This window comes from Mesoplodon densirostris, chromosome 3, assembly GCF_025265405.1.
Source record: "Mesoplodon densirostris isolate mMesDen1 chromosome 3, mMesDen1 primary haplotype, whole genome shotgun sequence".
Lineage (NCBI taxonomy): Eukaryota > Metazoa > Chordata > Mammalia > Artiodactyla > Ziphiidae > Mesoplodon > Mesoplodon densirostris.
Genome location: NC_082663.1, coordinates 56,599,850 through 56,607,894, shown reverse-complemented (window position 1 = coordinate 56,607,894; position 8,045 = coordinate 56,599,850). Strand labels below are relative to the sequence as shown.

General features: G+C 41.6%; 1 pseudogene; it reads right to left on the bottom strand.

Annotated features, from left to right (window-relative positions):
• Window positions 1-1,727: 1,727 nt before the first annotated feature.
• Window positions 1,728-1,827, bottom strand: LOC132487240 (U6 spliceosomal RNA; annotated as a pseudogene).
• Between the last annotated feature and the right edge of the window lie 6,218 nt (window positions 1,828-8,045).

The window sequence follows — 8,045 nt, the reverse complement described above, 5'->3', positions numbered from 1 at the left end:
CTCAGTTTCTCCGCGGCATGTGGTATCTTCCTGGATCAGGGCTCGAGCCCATGTCCCCTGCATTGGCAGGCGGATTCCTAACCACTGCACCACCAGGGAAGTCCAGAATTTCTTGCTTCTTGAAGATTTATAAAACCTCCCAGGCCAAATGTCCTTTATAATTCGACAATTCTTTTTTTTTTTTTTTTTTTGCGGTACGCAGGTGTCTCACCGTTGTGGCCTCTCCCGTTGCGGAGCACAGGCTCCGGACGCGCAGGCTCAGCGGCCATGGCCCACGGTCCCAGCCGCTCTGCAGCATGTGGGATCTTCCCAGACCGGGGCACGAACCCGTGTCCCCTGCATCGGCAGGTGGACTCCCAACCACTGCGCCATCAGGGAAGCCCCTATAATTTGACAATTATTTGATGGTATTTTTATTATAGTATCTTTGATCTTATTTATATTTCTTACTTCTTTTTGAGTCAATTTTGTTATTTTATATTTTCCTAGTAAAGGAAGTCACAACAATTTTTTTTTTTTTTTTTTTTTTTCGGTATGCGGGCCTCTCACTGTTGTGGCCTCCCCCGTTGCGGAGCACAGGCTCCGGACGCGCAGGCTCAGCGGCCATGGCTCACGGGCCCAGCCGCTCCGCGGCATATGGGATCCTCCCAGACCGGGGCACGAACCTGTATCCCCTGCATCGGCAGGCGGACTCTCAACCTCTTGCGCCACCAGGGAGGCCCTCACAACAATTTTTGACAAGTATTTGTCACAACTTTTGCTGTTTTCCAGGACTGATATAGATGTCTTCTCCTTCATTTTAATTTTTTTTGTCTATTTCAATGAGAATGTAGGAAGGAAGGCAAGTTTTTTTGATTTGCCAAACTTTAATACAGAGATGTAATGCTCTAATTGTCACAGCTGTGTTGTAAGGTATTGCACATTATTTATACCTTATGTCATTTAATAGGAATGAATACACTGTGAGATAACAAAAATTACTCTTTTTATACAAATGAGTTTATGTTTTACAACACAAGTCACCTACTGTAAGTTCATTACAAAGAATTATTAATTTAAGTTCAGTCATCAAATACTCTGTTGAATCAGATGGAAAGCAGGAATTACATCTATAATGTGTTTCATGTCATCAGTTGTGACTTTTGTCCCTCATGCTGATTAATTCATTCAGCATATTTAGTTATATCTACCAGTCTCCCAAGAGAGATGGTGAGGTCCATGAAAAATATACCATATTTAAGTTGCTAACAGAATCTTAAAGTACATAATAGTAACCAAGAGATAGAAAATGTTCAATATTTGATATAAATGTCCAATTGGATTAAAAATGTTTTTTATTGAGGTATAGTTGTTTTACAATGTTGTGTTAGTTTCTACTGTACAGCAAAGTGAAGTTCCCTGTGCTATCCAGCAGGTTCTCATTAGTTATCTATTTTATACATACTAGTGTATATATGTTAGTTGCAATCTCCCATTTCATTCCATCCCCTCTTTCCCTGCTTGGTGTGCATATGTTTGTTCTCTACATCTGTGTCTCTATTTCTGTCTTGCAAACCAGTTCGTCTGTACCTTTTCTCTAGATTCCACAAATATGCATTAATGTACTATATTTGTTTTTCTCTTTCTGACTTATTTCACTCTGTATGACAGTCTCTATCTCCATCCATGTCTCTACAAATGACCCAATTTCGTTCCTTTTTATGGCTGAGTAATATTCCATTGTATATAAAAACATGGAACACTTCACAAATTTGCGTGTCATCCTTGCTCAGGGGCCATGCTAATCTCTGTATCTTTCCAATTTTAGCATGTGCTGCCAAAGCGAGCGCAAGGAAGGCAATTTAATGCATGGGTTCAAACTGGCATCTTATGAATGTTCTTATAGTCCTTTTTTTGAGGTAGAACTATCTTAGAATATGTCCATAGTGTTGTTATAAGTAAAGCTTTGAACAGAATGATCCATAAATCTGGTTTTTTTGTGGCATTTAAACTTTGTGTTTTGAACTAAAACTAAATGGGAGCTAAAGATTATTTTATACTGTTCTCATAGAGATGCCAATACTGTCCCTACTAAATGAGGGCTTCATCAAGATATGTCAGCTCACAGAGGAGAGAAGGAAGATGAATCTTAAATAACAGAACTCAGATATCTGACTACTGATCATCAAGATCAATAAGAAGACAGTGAGGACCCCATGAATTGTAGGATAATTGTTGGTTAATTTTCATTAGCAGGCTTCCAAGTGAGTCTGTGTGGTGTGTGTATGTGCCTTGTGCAAAGTTCAGAAAGTCCTTTTGGGAAGGATGATGAGATAATGGGGGAAGGCAAGCAATGTAGGGTGCTAAGAGAAGAGACGCCCAGTAACTTGGCATTGGTACAGGCTCACTCTTAGCCTAAGTTTCCCAATTCTGGGAACATTTTGTACTAGGGAAATGTGGTCTGTATCACTAATGACAAGGGGAGATACTAGAACTCTGGATAGATCATATGGAAGCAAATGGATGGGTGGATCACTCATCTTGAAGACTTTGAATTTGTGCTGCAAGGAGAGGTTGCAGAAAGCATCTCTCCTGGTAAAGCATCTCACTATTTAGAAAGTAAATTTTACTTAAAAGGAAGCTATGGGTAGACCGTGCAAAATGAGACCCAGAAATAATTGGAAAGGCGGCAGAGGAAAGATGAGAGAGTTTGAATAAGTCCTGAAAGCCCAAAGGCTGAGAATACCAAGATAATTTTAAAATACAGGGAAGATTTGAAAATACATGTAGCTGCAGGGAGGGTTGGCCAAAGAACAGAAATAGAGAAAACCATAGGAAATGGAAAAGAGGGGAAATGGAAAGGGATGAAGATGTTACCCTTAACAGGAATGCAGACGCATGTGGAAAGATGCCAAAAAAACCAGGCGAATAAGTGCTCTGGATGGAATTTAGTGTATGTAGCTGAGGAATGAAAACAAAACCCACCACTACACTAGTAATAGAGGGTGGGAAGACTACTAAAAAATCAGGGGAGAACAATGTGGGTCTCAACAGGAGGTAATATATTGTATTCAAAGTCATTTGAGCATCCAAAGTAGCACTTAGACACATGATCTAGAGAATGCAAGTGCGAAGGGCAGAATAGGAAAAGAATGTCTGGCCACTCTATATATAAACCTGTAAGTCTGAGCTAAATTTCTCTTTGTCTACTCTGGTTACTGTTTGCTTCTTTGTTGACATGTAAAACATTTCCACAGAGTGGTTTGGGGGGTATTAAAGTGAAACCAGGCTCATGGTAGAAAACAGAAGAGTATGAGAGGATTTTATGATATTTGATAGTTGCTTTATAATATAAAAAAAGATTTGGTTTTTTTTTTTTTTTGGTTGTTCCCGTGTGCTTTACAGAATCAATCTCATGGCTTAATAACCTTACACCTTGAGCACCTTTGTATTTTGTGCTTAGTTGCAAATACTTTAAGCAACAGCTTTATTATTTCTTCCTGGCTCAGCCTGAGATCCCCTTTGAGGAACTATGTCTTCCAAGAATTCAGCTGACCACATAGTCCTAAGCCTAGAGTTTTGGGGAAAAGATTTGATTTGTAGCTGCATATTTGTGTTTTTGTTCCAGTGGAGTTAGAATTTACCTTGTAAGGAGTAAATACTCATCCTTTGGCACCTGGAAGATGGTATAGCATCTTAAAATAACCAGAAAAGTAGTACCAGAATCTCTTAACTTAACTTTCTGCCTCCAGCTCATCTCCTTTTCTTTCCCCTAGTGAAATGATCTTTAAAATAAAATAAAATAAAACTCACTTTCCATTTAACATCGTAAGTGAGGTTTAAACTAACCCAAAGAAAGAAAAGTATCTGTAAGTTAAGGGGACTTGTAAACTAAAATATCGACTTTTGTGGCAACCTTTTGTCATCTGGGAAAAGGCAGGTCTCTAGGAAGAAAAAAGAAGTGTGAAGAGGTGGGAAGGAAAAAAAAAATGGAAGAACATCTTCGTCATTTAAGAAATATTTCATAGACACCAAATTGCGTTCTAGATACTTTAGTGTTTCATTAACATTTTGGGCTCCTCAATTAGAGTGACAGTTTTCTGAGAAACAGGATTATGTCCTTTTAGTTTTCTTGACACCAAACACAAGTTCAAATAGCTAAATTCAAAAAATTTTATTCTCTTTAACTTTTCTACAGCATTTGACTCTGTTGAGAAATTTTCTTTCTAGATATTCTTTTTTTTTTTCCTTCTCTACTGACACTGCTAGAGTTGGGCTCTCATCTGTCACCTGGTGTCCCACCTGCAGTTTTCTCTCCCCATCCCTCCCATTTCATCCTTCCCATTGCCATTGAAATTGTCTTTGATTAATTCACATCCCTGCTTAGAAACCAGTGATAGCTCCTCACTGGTGGATGCTATTATAGGCTATTATTGTGGATGCTATAGGAAAAATTACAAAAATCTTTGGCCTTGTATCTAACTCCAGTCCCAGTGGGTGGAGGATAATCAGTTTCCCCCTCTCTATTGGGCCCTGTCTTCCTTGTTCTCCCCAGAACCTACTCTACAGCCACACAAGACATGTGGCTCTCCACGTACCTCCTATGACTAACCTGGGTCTTAGAAGGAGACCATAGCTGTGGAGACCTGAACCTCAATTGCAGTGGAGAAGAGAGGAAAGATTGAAAACCAAGGGGCTTGTCTGAACAGTGGTGACCTCAGCTGTCTGGGCAAAGTGGTTTACTAAAGACCTCAGTGGAGAAATTCTATGGCTTAAGAGCAGAGTGGAGTGTATTGGTTTGTGTTCAGTGTATTTGCTCTATTGTTTTGGATGGGAGAGGGGTAGTTGTTGGATATGGGAAGGCAAAAGGATGAAAGTACAAGGGAAGTGACAAATGCCTCCATTTGTCTGAACTTACTGTGAACCACTCTAATCACAAATATCAAGTTTCCTGGAGAACAGGTTCATGGGTTAAAGAGAGGCTTTTGAGAGGATATTTTTGGCTATTATTGTGGATGCTATTAACCCCAGTGTGCCTCCGCATGTATCATAACCATGGTGACCATATGTTTCCAGGTTAGTATGAGTCAAGGTAGTAAATTTTAATATTTACTTGGGAAAATATGGTCACCATAGCTGTGGACTACAAAGAAGAATGATTCTTAGATGACCAGTGCATGATACGCCCAGTCAGCAAACAACTAGGAAAAAATGAACGTGTTAAATAAAACAGTATAAAGTATGGAGAGTCCAAATTAATTAGAATCTGATTTCTACCACCCTATGTTACCTTCTTCTGACCAGTTTGGTAAATTTTGTCTTCTTTAACCTTAAAGTGGGCCAATTCTAGAGTTAAACTGATTAAGCATACATCTTTGACCTGGTTTTGAAATCCAGGAAATTATGAATTTTTATGAATAAATTGCAGTAGAGAACGAACGCACCACCAAGTTTGCATGTGACCTTGAATTTAAAAAAAGCTGTGCTACTTCCCACAATCAGCATTCGCATTTGGTCAGAGCATCTTGTTTTGAGCCATACATAGGCACTCTGCAGGTTCCTTGTCATACAAACAGGCAAAACGTAGAACGTCAGACAGGTTGCTTAAATCAGGTAGGGCAGATGTTGTAACCATTATTGCCTCCCCTCTCCCCACTCGAAGGTAGCAGAAGAGCACCTTGCTCTTACCTCCGTATACTCTGTACATCGTTTCAAATATCTGCTCTTATCTGAGCTCCACCAGAATGTGGACCACTCATCCTGCAGATTTTCCTTAGACATCAGAGTTTCAATAATCAAGTATCACCTTTTTTTAAAATTATTTATTTATTTATTTTACTGACTGACCTACAACACTATGTTAGTTCGATATTTCTGTGCATTAAATGATCAGCACAAGAAGTCTAGTTGCCATCTGTCACCACACAAAGTTATTACAGTATTACTGACTATATTGTCCTTGCTGTACATTTCATCCCTGTGACTCATTAACTTTGTATCTGGAGGTTGTACCTCTTAATCTCCCTCACCTGTTTCCTCACCGCCTGCCCCCACGTCCCTCCCCTCTGGCAATCACCTGTTTGTTCTCTATTTTTATGACTCTGTTTCTGTTCTGTTTGTTCATTTGGTTTTTAGATTCTACATATAAGTGAAATCATATGGTATCTATCTTTCTCTGTCTGACTTATTTCACTTAGCGTCATACCCTCTAGAATCATGTTGTCAAAAATGGCAAGATTTCATTCTTTTCTTGGCTGAGTAATATTCCCTAATCAAGTATCATCTTATCAGACTCTAAAAGTCTGTTCATAATTAATGCTGCAAATGAAACCAAACTTCAGAATAACTGGGCTTCCCTGTACGTTTTTTTTTTTTCTAAATAAGTAACCAGGCAAGTGTTCCACGTGAAGTGGGCATATCAGGGTCCTTGTGATTTCCTTTTGAGCAGGAAGAATGTAAAACACGAGCAGCAATGTGATTCAAGTCAGTGATGTACCACTGAATAGGACTGGGACGCTGAGTCTGTATTCTCAGTATCACCTTTATGTTCTTGTGTAAATCAGGCTTCTGCTTGCCTTCTTTGTGGTTGAACATCATATTACAAACTCTCAGTGTTCCCTTTTGACCCCCTGGACACAGTTGTCTTGGGACTTGCTGGCATCTGGGAGGGCTCTGACAGTGGTAGAACAAATCTATTCCTGTAATGGGGTATCACGGTGGCTCTGGTGCATAAGACCGGACGCTTGATGTCCTTATCTGCCCTCCCAGACACTTTCCCCCCACTTCACCTTGTTTTGTGCCCCAGGAGGCTGACCTGTGTGGACCAGATCAATGAGCTGCCTTGCCCTCAACTTCTAGTTAGGTTTGGCAGTGTGAGCTCTGGTGGCAGATGGAAGGGAGAGAGGAGAATGAGGTCCAGGTATTCCTTTCCTTGCCTCTATGCCTGTGTGCTAATGGCATGCTGGCCGCCTCCCTCAGCTGAAGGCCTCAGCTCCTGTCAGCTCCATACAGCTTTGCCTCTGGATTCTGCTGTTTGGGCCTCGGCTGTTAGCAGTGCCCTTCTAGTACTAGCTTTGAGGTAACACACCATCTCTCGTGTTATGTTATGTTATGGGTATCCCTGCCCATACCTTTGTAAATAGTCCCTTAATTAAACTCTCCTCAAATTACCCAATTCAAGTATGGCATCTGTTTCCTCTGGGACCCCAACTGATATAGGGAGTTATTCTTGAATAAATGATGTTGGTGGAAGAGTCCTGAAGGATTCTATCAGTGACCCCCAGAACCTGGCGGTAAGCAATGTAACTGATGCACATCTGTAAGTTGCCCCTGGATGCTGCCCGTGAGAGGGAAACTCTGACCGCCTGTGATTTCTGTTGCTGCCATCTGAGGCTGCCTGGGTTACCAGCCTCCTTGCCCCTGGGCAGCTACACCACAGCTCTGACTTTTATTTGGAGCCTGGGAGAAAGGAGGAAACAAGTCTTCTCCATTAGTGCTGATGGACAGAGGAGTCTTCTGAATCTGCAAGTGAGAAGAGATTTTGAAGCATCACCAGGTCTCTGGTGGCCCTCATCTCTCCTCTGGTGCTGGTGACCCAGGTCCATCCTGGCGGCAGGTGTCAGCGAGGGGAGCTGCGCCGAAGCACCGGGCCTGATGCCTCCCTCCTGCAGTCTTCTTCGGCATCCCTGTCCCCTTGCAAAGCAGAGCCCCATTAGCAAGTGAAATGTCATAGTTTCAAACAAACAAACAGGCCCTGTAGTCTGCCAAGTTGTCTGGGTGAAATCACAAAGAAATCTCAGTGTCCTGCGCCTATTTGGGCCTCCTCTCAGGGGACTGAGTAATGCTTTCATGACAGGAGCAGGACTCACTTTCTCCCTGCTTACTCGAGGGTGTCCAGCTCCAAAGCCGTGACTCCTTTCTGCCAGTAACCCTGCCTGACCAAGCCTAGTGAGGTCCCTGGGAGCTGGGTTACCCTCTGTCCACTGTCAATTTAAGCAACTTGGTCACTGTTTGGGATTCGATGGATCCCCTGTCTTGCATCCTTTTCCAGTTCCAGGTTCCCTGAG